Source organism: Vombatus ursinus, unplaced genomic scaffold (genome assembly GCF_900497805.2).
Source record: "Vombatus ursinus unplaced genomic scaffold, bare-nosed wombat genome assembly UNPS02000749.1, whole genome shotgun sequence".
Classification (NCBI taxonomy): Eukaryota; Metazoa; Chordata; class Mammalia; order Diprotodontia; family Vombatidae; genus Vombatus; species Vombatus ursinus.
In genome coordinates this window covers 16,161,983-16,172,850 of record NW_020940527.1, presented here as the reverse complement: position 1 = coordinate 16,172,850, position 10,868 = coordinate 16,161,983, and the positions used below count along the sequence as shown (strand labels likewise).

Sequence of the window (10,868 nt, the reverse complement as noted above, 5' to 3'; positions counted from 1 at the left end):
AGAATGCTGTACTTGCACACATCTATTTGACTATCTCTATGCATTTTAAAAATACATCTCACTACACATTTTCCCTCATTTGTGATTCATCACCTGAATCCGATGTACAGACTCTTCTGCTTACCAAACAGGAAAGGATTCAGAAAATTAAACTGTTTAGTAAACAAAATTGTCCATAGGGAAATCATTAGGAAAACCTGATCAACTGGAGGTACTCAGTGGAAAGTAAAACAGTCTCTTGCATCAAGCAGAGGCAATACCTTTTGAGAAAACACCTTGGATAGGGACAGAAGGGTGCAAAGGATGTACTTGTAAATTGAATTTTTAATTGATTTTTTTACATGTGTGCCTCTGCTTTATAATAAAATCTGTTCCAAGAATGTGTGGATTGGTGTCAACGAGGTGCAATTAAGGTAAAAGTGATTCACAGACTCCTGCTAGCTGTTGAAAATGAGAACTCTAAAATTGCTCTCAAGACACCAGAATTAAAACATGTTTCAAAAGCAGAGATATGTATGATGGTTCAAATTCTTTAATACTTCTATAGACAGAGTTCTATACAGTTCACTTACATACTCCATTGTATCATATCGCTCATTGCTGTAAATAAGAGAGTGAAGGTAAAGTTTAAAAAAATCTGTAATGAACAATATTGTGTTTGATGAGCTCTATGGAATGGGAGGACAGCTAGGTGGCACAAGTGGATAGAGTGCTGGGCCTGGAGTCAGGAAGATTCATCTTCCTGAGTTTAAACATGGCATCAGACACTTACTAGCTCTGTGGGCCTGGGCAAGTCAGTTAACCCTGTTTGTCTCAGTTTTCTCATCTATAAAATGAGCTAGAGAAGGAAATGATAAACCACTCTGGTATCTTTTCCAAGAAAACCTTTAGAGGGGTCACAAAGAATCTGACATGACTAAAATGACTGATCAACAATAACACTAATGGAATGGGAAGCATCTTTATTGATAAATCCCATACAGTTTACAATGGAGTACAGACACTCAGAACTGGAAGGAACCTCAGAAATCATCCAGTCCAAGTCAAACCTATGCAGAAATCTCCTCTAGAATATCTCTGAAAATTTGGCCTTCTCACCTTACCTAATGACCTCTGATGAAGGTTGGCACCCAAGATAACTCAAGGTAACTTTTGGATAGCTCTGTGAGGAAGTTTTTTTTTTCTCTTACTTGAAGCCAAAATATACCTATTTACAAATTCTTAGTTCTGTCTTCTAGAGAACAAACTCTAAGTTATGCCTTCTGGTGACCAAACAATTCAGTTTCATAAGCATTCATCATATTTCTATTGTAGGCAGAACACTAATAGGCACTGAGAAAAATATGAAGTTTGGTTAAGACATTGTGCCATGTACACAAGATATCATCAGAGGGTGTATTTGCTCAGAAAAAAAAGGTGTAGTCTAGGGATAATAAATAGGCCAAGTGTGCCACTGATAGTGAGTTCAGGTGACCTTTCTTAGGGAACCTTTCCTTATTCACTTAGCTGTTAGCAATCACTCAATCCTCTTAAAATTAGCATGCTTACCTGTTTATATAGGATAATGGAATGAAAGATTCAGAGTTGGAAGGGCTCGCAATTTATATCATCACATCAAACATGAATGGATCACATAACAATAATGATTATTGTAGTTAATGATTCTATAGTGGGTAAAGTTCTGGATTTGAATTCAGGAAGTCCTGATTTCAAATCATGTCTCATACACTGATTAGCTATATAAACTTGGAGACATGACTCTCTCAGCCTTGATTTCCTCACCTACCAAATGGTCACAATAATAACATCTGCTCCATAAGGTTGGTATAAGGATTGAATAAAATAATATAAATATGGCATTTTGCAAATATTAACTGCTAAATAAATTCGAGTTTTTATTTTCAGCTAAAATACGATTTCCTATTGTTCTATGTGTCATATGCACACAAAAGAGCAATAGTAAACTTCTAATTCATGTAAATCTCTTAGGAATCTTTCAGTGCTTTGTAGCTAAAAATACAATAGTTCAATTCTCAGGTAGTAATAATAGTCTTTAATAATAATAGTCCTTAGGGAAACAAAGTTAAAGACTCCCATTGCTATTTTCCATTAGATTCCACTTTCATTCAAGTTGTACTTTTCATTACTTCTTGAACAGATTCTCTCTAGGATTAATTATATGTTTGCATAAATACTGTACTTCTCTTCCACATGTATCCTAAAAAGAGATGTTCACAAATAATCAAACAACAGGGAGCATGTGCAGAAAGGATTAAAAAAATAGCCATAGTTGATGACAAATATCCCAATCCTCAATACACTTTGCTAGAACATGATATACTAAGGTGACATCTCTTAGAAAGACAGTCCTGAGAATGAAAAAAAAATGGTTTTGCATAACAAAAGTATTGAGGTTATATTTGTTGTTACCTTCTTAGAGTAACTTGGTATTACAAGATTTTAGTAGTCCTAGTCAGACCAACACCTGAAAGGAATTCTCAATACAAAGTATTTTAACTGACAAGTACTCATCTAATCTCTTTTTGGAGGTTACCTTATAGTATCTCATGAAGGAGGACACCCTATAACCCAAAGTCACCCAATCCAATTTGGATGATTGTGACTAAGTTCCCTGTCACTCTATGTCAAATCTAAATGTAAAACATCCTTAGGTTTAAATGTGTGGTGAAGTCAGGGCTTAAAAATGCAAGTTACACAGGTTGGACTATTACAATAATCAAATATTTGCCCAGTGGCTTCTGAAATAACTTATGTATAAACATTTTTAGTCACGAAAAAGTCATTAATTCTCAATGTAGTCTTTTCTATTTCAGATAGCTCTATTTTTATTCTCTGCAGATATATGTTTTCTTGGTTCTTGACACATTTGACTCCTATCAAGGGTACTCCACATCCATATATGAAGTACAAACAATTCAATTTTATCAAGCAATGAAATTTAAGAAACATTCATTAAATACCTACTACACTCAAGGTACCTTGCTTTGTACTGGGAATTCAGAAGGCAATTAAAAAAAAGTCAGTTTCTTAATTGAAGAACTTATGTTACACAATATACTTAGAACAGAAAGAAATATAAGATTATATAACGAAAGAGTGGACACTAACAAGAAGAAAAATCAGGGAATATTTCTGTAGGAAGTGGTACCTAGAAAGAGGGTTAGAATTATGAGGAAGAAATGAGGACGAAGTAGATTCCAGGCAAAAGGAACAACTTGCTAAAGGTACAGAAAAAGGACATAGAATATCAGGTTTGAATAATATCAAAACAAACTAGATTCTCTATAGCATAGAATAAAGGAAAATAATGTGAAATAGTTTTCAGAATGTGAAATGGAAATGGGATTATGTAGGGCCTTAAAATGGCAGGGTTAATTTTTTTTTAATAGAGGAAAGAGAGCCATAAATGCATTATAAGGAGGGAAATAATAGGGTCAGAATCATATCTTAATAACAGATATTTTGCTTCTGTGTAGATCACAGGACTGGATGACCTAGAGAGGGTAGAGAATGACTGAAAACAAGAGTCCCAAATACAAGGCTCTTGCAATAATACAAAAATGGAGTTCCAAGTCAATGAGGTTTTAGAGAAAGCGAGAAGATAGATTAGAGAAGGAAATGATAACTGAAAAGAGAAGTACCAATTAAAAGGCAATGGCAAGGGGCAGCTAGGTGGTGCAGTGGACAGAGCACCAGCCCTGAAGTCTGGAGGACCTGAGTTCAAATCCAGCCTAGACCCTGGGCAAGTCACTTAACCCCAATTGCCTAAAAAAAAAAAAAGACAATGGCAATACTCTAGGTCAGAGGAAATATGGGGTTAAAACTAGGTTAGAGGCTTTTCGGATAAAGAGAATGAGATATATTTGAATTATACAGTGGATGGTTAATCAGTAGAAGTTGGCAACTTATGAGATATGGAATGTGAAATGGAAGAGTCAGGAGTTCATACAATTTTGTAAGCTTGGGTGACTGGCAATGATGGTGGTTTCCTTGATAAAAATGTATGTATTTAAGGGGAAAAAAAAGCAAAACAAATTCTCTTTTTTACGTGTTGAGTTTGAGTTGCTGAGGGAAGATATGTAGATAGAAATATAAGGCAGTTGGTAATTCAGGAGTGGAATTAGGGAGAAAGATTAGGTAGGATTGTATTCTAGCAGTTATCTACATAAAGGTAATATTTGAATCCCTTTCGACTTAGTGTGATCATTAAGAGAGTATAAAGAAATAAGAGCAAAAGGAGCTTGGGGAGGGGAAATGTGAGACACATCCATCCTTAGTCAGTGGAGGATGGATGATGTTCCAGCAAAAGAAATAAACAGCCAAACAGAAAGAAGGTGATCAGGATATTGTAGTGTCATAGAAATCAGAGGAGGAGGAAGCATCCAGAAGGTAAGGTCAAATGTAGTAGAGAGGTCACGTGGAATCAGAGCTCAGAAAAGATAATAAGATTTAGCACTTAAGACATCACTGAAACTATGAATAGAGCAATTCTGAAGGATGGTTAGAGTCAGAAATCAGATTGTAAGAAACTAAGATGGGAGTGACAGTCAAGGAAGTATAGGCAATAAGTGTAGATTCCCACTGTAGAAGCTTGCCATTGAAATGGAAAAGAGATGCGAATAACATAGGTTTATAGCTTGAAGGAATGACAGGGTTAAGTGAAGGTCTTTAAGTATGGAAGAGACCTGGACAAGCTTGAAGGCAGTAGGTAAGGACGAAGCAGAAAAACAGACACTGAGAATGAAAGCTAGAGATGTAATGTTTGATATGCAAGTTAGAGAGAAAAATCTTCAAAGGCAAAATATGAAATTCCTCCTTATATGATACTCCTTTAAATATTTGCAAATAATAATGGTGCCCCACTATTTTTCCCCTTCTTTAGACTAATCTTTACAATTTTCTTTAATCACTACTAATATATGATTTTGCAACCATTGGTTGGAGGGATGCACTCTCCCTTGTGTGGTGTCCATAACTAAATACAATGATCCACAGGCATCATGCTCAGAAGACAATGGAGAAGCGCTCCTTAGTTCTATAAATAAAATTTTATATTACAATTAATTTTGAGAAAACTCTATGAATTGCTGTTGTCGTATACTGGGCATGTCTTCTAAAATACCTTGGGCTTTTTCACATTTAATTGCTATGTGATTAGATTTCCCTCATTTTCTACTTGTAGAATTAATATAGAAAGAAAAGTGCTATACATACCACCATATATATATAACAGCACTTCTTGAAGCGTCAATGAAGTGGGACAAAGTAGATGAGTATCAGTTGGGAAATAGTTAAACAAATTGTGGTAGATGAAAGAATTGGAATAACACTATGCCTTAAGGAACAATGAATATGAATCATTCAGAGAAACATGGTAAAATTTGTATAAAATCAATCAAAATGAAGTAAACAAGACCAGGAAAATAAAATATAAACAAGTGCACCAATGCAAATGGAAAAAAAAATAACAAAAAAACACATAACTGAATGTTGTCTAATTATCATGAAAACTCTTTTCCCAGAAGAAGAGAAGATGTACTCCTCCCTCTGTTTTTAAAGAAGTGGTTTACATTGTGTATATTGTCAAACAAACTATATTTTTTGCTAAACTTATATTTTCCTCCTTTTAAAAATATTTGTTACGATGGATGACTTTCTGAGAAAGGAATGTGTAAAGGTAGATTTGGAAATGAAGGAAGGGTAAAGAAAAATATATATTTTCTTAAAAAAAAACCCTAAGAACAGGATGTTATGTTTATACTGGTGAAATTCAATCATATTAGATATATGACATTGTTCCAACTTATGGAAAGACCTTTTGGAATCCTTGTTTTATCAATACGTGGGCTAATTAAATTCTATAAATTTGTGTCATCCACTAATTAAAAGAACATATTTTAGAGTTATAGGATTTAGATCTGGAAAGAATTTTTAAGGTCATCTCATCCAAACTTCTCATTTTGCAGATGAAGAAACTAAATCTAAGAGAGGTTATACTCATTTTTTATTTAATGATCTTAGAGCTAGTAAATAGCAAGGTTGGGATTTGGCCCAAAGTCCTTTGCCTCAAAGCACAACTCCCTATCTACTATAGCATATTGTCTTCTCTACTAATTCATTCCAGTAATTGATTGAAAAATAGGAATAAGACAAAACTTTATGTGCTACCACAGGAAATCTCTCTTTAGACTGGCATCCATTCATTGAATTTTGAGTATCATGTTGCTTTAAGTAGTTAAGAATTCACCTTAACTCTATTATCTTCTAGTATTATTTTCTATATTTTGGCCACAAGGATATCATGGGTGATTTTTTTCTCTAATATCTTAAAAATTTGAATGTACTAAATCATAACATTTAAGACATTACTATCTACAAACCATATTCAGACAGATGATGGAATTATTTTGCCCTTCAATAAATCCAAGTTAGATTAATCACTACTTCCACATATAAAAAGGGAATAATTTGAAGAAATGGCTTAGTAAATAGTACTGTTGGTGGGTACAGCTAGCAAGCTCACCAGTCTTTGGATTCTGAAATTTACCTTTTTCCTCCTTTAAAATTTGGAGCATTTTCATCTTCAGCTTTCTGGCACCTTTCTCCTTTTTCATGGTTCCTTAAAGATTGTGAGCAGCAATTCTGTGATCACTTCTACAAATCCTTCAGTGTCTAGGGATGTAACTGATCTTCACTAAATAGTTTAAAATCTGTTCAAGGAGCAGCATGCTCTCTTACTATTTCCTGTTCTCTTGAGTTTTAATTCCCCATTTGTTCAACTATTTCCAGTTTGAAGCTCATTCTCCTAAACCAAGCATCTGTTGACATTTCCCCATCTGTCCCAAAGCAGAGGTGCTATCCTTACATTGTTCTTTTTCCAAATGTACTTTTATTTTTTTGGTCCTCACAATCCTCTAATCATCTTAGATTTTTCCCTTCTTGACAACATTGTTACACCATACATACAAGTCCTTTGTATTCAGTCTTGATTATTCATTTTCTTGTGTTTCCATTTTTTTTATTTTGCATATATCCTTTCAAAATCTCTACTCATCATCCTGGCCTTGGCAAAGTCACAAAATAAGAAATAGTACATCTAGAAAAAAGAAGAAAAAATGTTTCTAGCCACAATGAAAGTTTCTGATAAAATTATCTGGGTTTTCAATGGTTGTTTTAAGAACATTTGACCTGCACTTAATAGACACGCTTTTATGCTTTTAATTGTGGTCTTAAAATTCACCATAAAATATTGCAGGATGACTCTACCACATAAGAATACTGAACTGAGAAATATGCTAGAAGAGAGTAAACAATCCACTTCAATGGCATCACAGTACTGCAAGGTTAATATCCATTTTTAGAAAATGAAACTATTTTGACAAGCTACACTGATTGAGAATAAAAGGAAGTTTCATTATAACTTGAAATATTTTCATGGCAAGGGCAATCAGTAGACCTTATATTATGAACATCATTGACTTGTGAACACAGCTATAGCAAATTACTTAAATTATATTTGGGTTGTGGCAAATATCATCAGCTGAATGTTTCAATGTTTACCTTGGAAAATATGTGATGAACTTGAAATAGCTCTTAAGATTTTTTATCCTGTTATTATTCTGTCATATTACAGACATTATTCCACCTTAGAGCCAACATCTCTATCAGGATGTTTCAGAATCACTTTATTGCAGTCCATAGAACACAGGACGATGTATAATTGTTTTCTGTTAAATTTTATTTATAACAAAAATAAATTCTAAGTCTTTCTCTCTTAAAGTTTTGGAAGAACTATTTAAAAAATTGACACTTGTCATGTGCAAAAGTTAACACATCTTCCAGAGTGATTGCTAGCTTGCGTAATAAATAGGGTCTTGTATTTTCAATTGTTCTTTTCATGAAGAAGTTCCAAGTTGTCAACAGTTGTTTAGATTTCTACCCTGGAAATTATTATTTAATAATCAATATCTGATGAATCTCAAAGAGATTCACTCAGAAGTGAATCTAATTAGCCTAATCTATGGACTGCTCTCATCATCAGTTGCTACTTTTTGAATCCTGACCAACTCAGATCAACTCCCTGAATATTTTCTGCCATGCACAGATAGACTAAAGCTAGTGTCATCTTCCTTTTCTGTCAAGGTATTCCTGCTCATTTACTAATTGGAGAATACAGCAAGTGTCCCTAGTGCAACATATATTTCCAAATATCTAGTACAAAATGTGGGGGGGGGTAGGATACCTTTGTTGTGTAGCTGTCCAAATTAGAGTATTGCTCCCCTCAACACTGAGTCTTCCCCAAATTGTATATTCAAATGACTCCCTTCTCTAAATTTCTCTCTCTCTCTCTCTCCAGAGAGAGAGAAAGGGGGAGGAGAGAAATATATTATATATTATACACATAAATTTCTAGGACTTGATGAAAGGTATATAAGGTGTATATGATATATGATGAAAGATATATAATATTATACTTAGGAAAGAGCACATTTGTGTTCCTTCACTGATATCTATGCATTGCAAAAGGAAATCCTTGATATCAAAGCCTAATTATTAAAAATATGTTCATGTTAAAAATAAGTTCGTATTAAAAATATTAACTAGAAAAAAATCATGAAGATCCTAATCCCCTCAACATTCTAGCATATGGCTTTCCCATCAACTCAATCATAACATCTCTCCTCATATATTAGCTATGTTCATATTCTTTACCTTTTTTGGGGGGGAAAGGGGGAGTGATAGTCTCAAATTTTAAAAAATCCAGTATATTTTAAAAAAGTGTCAAATTCCCCAAGTCAGTATTTCAGGTAAAACCTAAGAATAATCTCTATCCCATCCAAGAACTGGAAAAGACATTTATCTCCATGACTGATGCTATCTTGACTGAACTTCAGTGATAAAAAGGAGACATTTTATTTTAAACTTGAAATTGTACCCAATTCCCTTTTGTTCTATTCAAATACCTATCAATCGATTAAATTATAGTGGCCACTTCACTTTTTTAAGGTATTGAGGAATGTTCCTTTTCCCAGGTCCCTACATGTCTAAATAAAACAAGAAAAGCAATTATGCATAGAAACCCCTGTTTTTCTTCAGAACATTTTTACTCATGAAGCTGTAACAGCCTTCCTCCCCTTCCTTATACTTTTTTTCTGCTTCTCTGGTTGAATCATTCCTATTAGTGAAATCCCAAGTTTATTCTATGCTTTCAAAATGCATGAAGTCAATGTGGAAACAAGTTACTTTGACAGGAACAAATTGAATATTAACAAAAACATCTGAATGGAGTGGATATTATTTAATCAGAAAGTGTTTAATTGAAAGCTCTTGCTCATCAACCTAATAATAGCAAATGATAATAGCTTCTATCTAACAGGAACTAGGCTACTATACATCATGCTTAATGGGAAGACTAGGACCACAGGGGTAAGTGGTCCTCAACTAGCTGTTAAATAAGCATGAAACAATTTAGCTACTTGTTTTTACTAATAATTTTCTCTTTTCAAAAAGAGAATGTAGATCTCTTTAATTATAATGATGTTCAAGTCACAGGGGAAAAAGTTGGATGAATGCTAGGATAATCTAGTTAAATGAGTTTGCTCCCCCCTTTCCCACCACACACACACACACACACACACACACACACACACACACACACACACCCCACACACACCACAGTCTATTTCTTCTAGTTGTGGTAAATTTCTCAGTACTAAAAACATTGACTGTTTGAGCCATGATATACAAAAAGGTAAAGGGATTGAGCATGTTGCACTTTTTGCCATTTTCTTAAAGAAATAGATATAGGAAATGTAAGCATTCATCCCTTATTTCCTATATAAACACACATAAGGACACATTTCTGTTAGTATGTTAAGAAAGTCATTAATAAAGCATATTTGTGTTTAAAAAGAATAAGTGATGATCACATGCCTATTAAATGTCACATCTGGAGCTAGAATCGAAGTCTTTTGGCTCTTGTTATAGTCCATTTTCCACTTTGTTAATCTAAATTTCCACTTTTTTTTTTTGGTGAGGTAATTTGGGGTTAAGTGACTGACCTGCCCAGAGTCACACAGCTAGTAAGTGTTATGTGTCTGAGTCTGGATTTGAACTCAGGTCCTTCTGACTCCAGGGCTGGTGCTCTATCCACTGAACAGCCTAGCTGCCCCTAAATTTCCACCTCCTTTCTTTTGGTTCATATTCTCTCTGCACGTAAGTCTCTGTCTCTGTATCTCTCTCTGTCTCTGTGTCTTTCTGCCTATCATCCTCTTTCTTTCTCTCTCACCCTTTCTCCCCATTTCTCTTTATGTATCTTTCTCCATCTCTTTCTCTGTCTCTCTCTTACTATGTCCATTTTACAGATGAAGAAAGTGAGGCAGATCAAAATTAAGTAACTTTCCCAGGGTCATAGAATTAGTAAAAATCTGAGACTGGATTTGAACTAGGTCTTCCTAAATCTAGTTCCAGCACTCTACCTACTTGTAACTTAAATAGTTCTAATTGATAGTTTTTAATCTATTATAAAATGATCAGAGAGACAGCCAGTTATGGTGTAACAGATAGAAAATTGATCTTAGAGATAAGACTGTCTGGATTCAAGTCCAACCTCTGACACACACTGGCCGTGTGTCCCTGGGCAAGTCACGTAACCTATTAGTCTCCTAGAAAACTCCCCAAGACTTGAAGTAACAGAGTAGCTGCCAACTTGCTTTAATGGAGCTTCCTCATTGGTATTTCCTTATACCAATGTACTCAGAGGTGTCGATTGAAAAACAGTAGAGAGAGAAACAGAGAAGGGAGAGAGAGAGAGAGAGAGAGAGAGAGAGAGAGAGAGAGAGAGAGAG

General features: G+C 34.5%; 1 protein-coding gene across 2 annotated transcripts in view; it reads right to left on the bottom strand.

The window, feature by feature from the left end:
- Nucleotides 1-10,868, bottom strand: part of NRG3 (neuregulin 3) — a 1,130,481-nt gene that overhangs the window by 677,957 nt on the left and 441,656 nt on the right. The gene's annotated exons all lie outside the window — the stretch shown is intronic.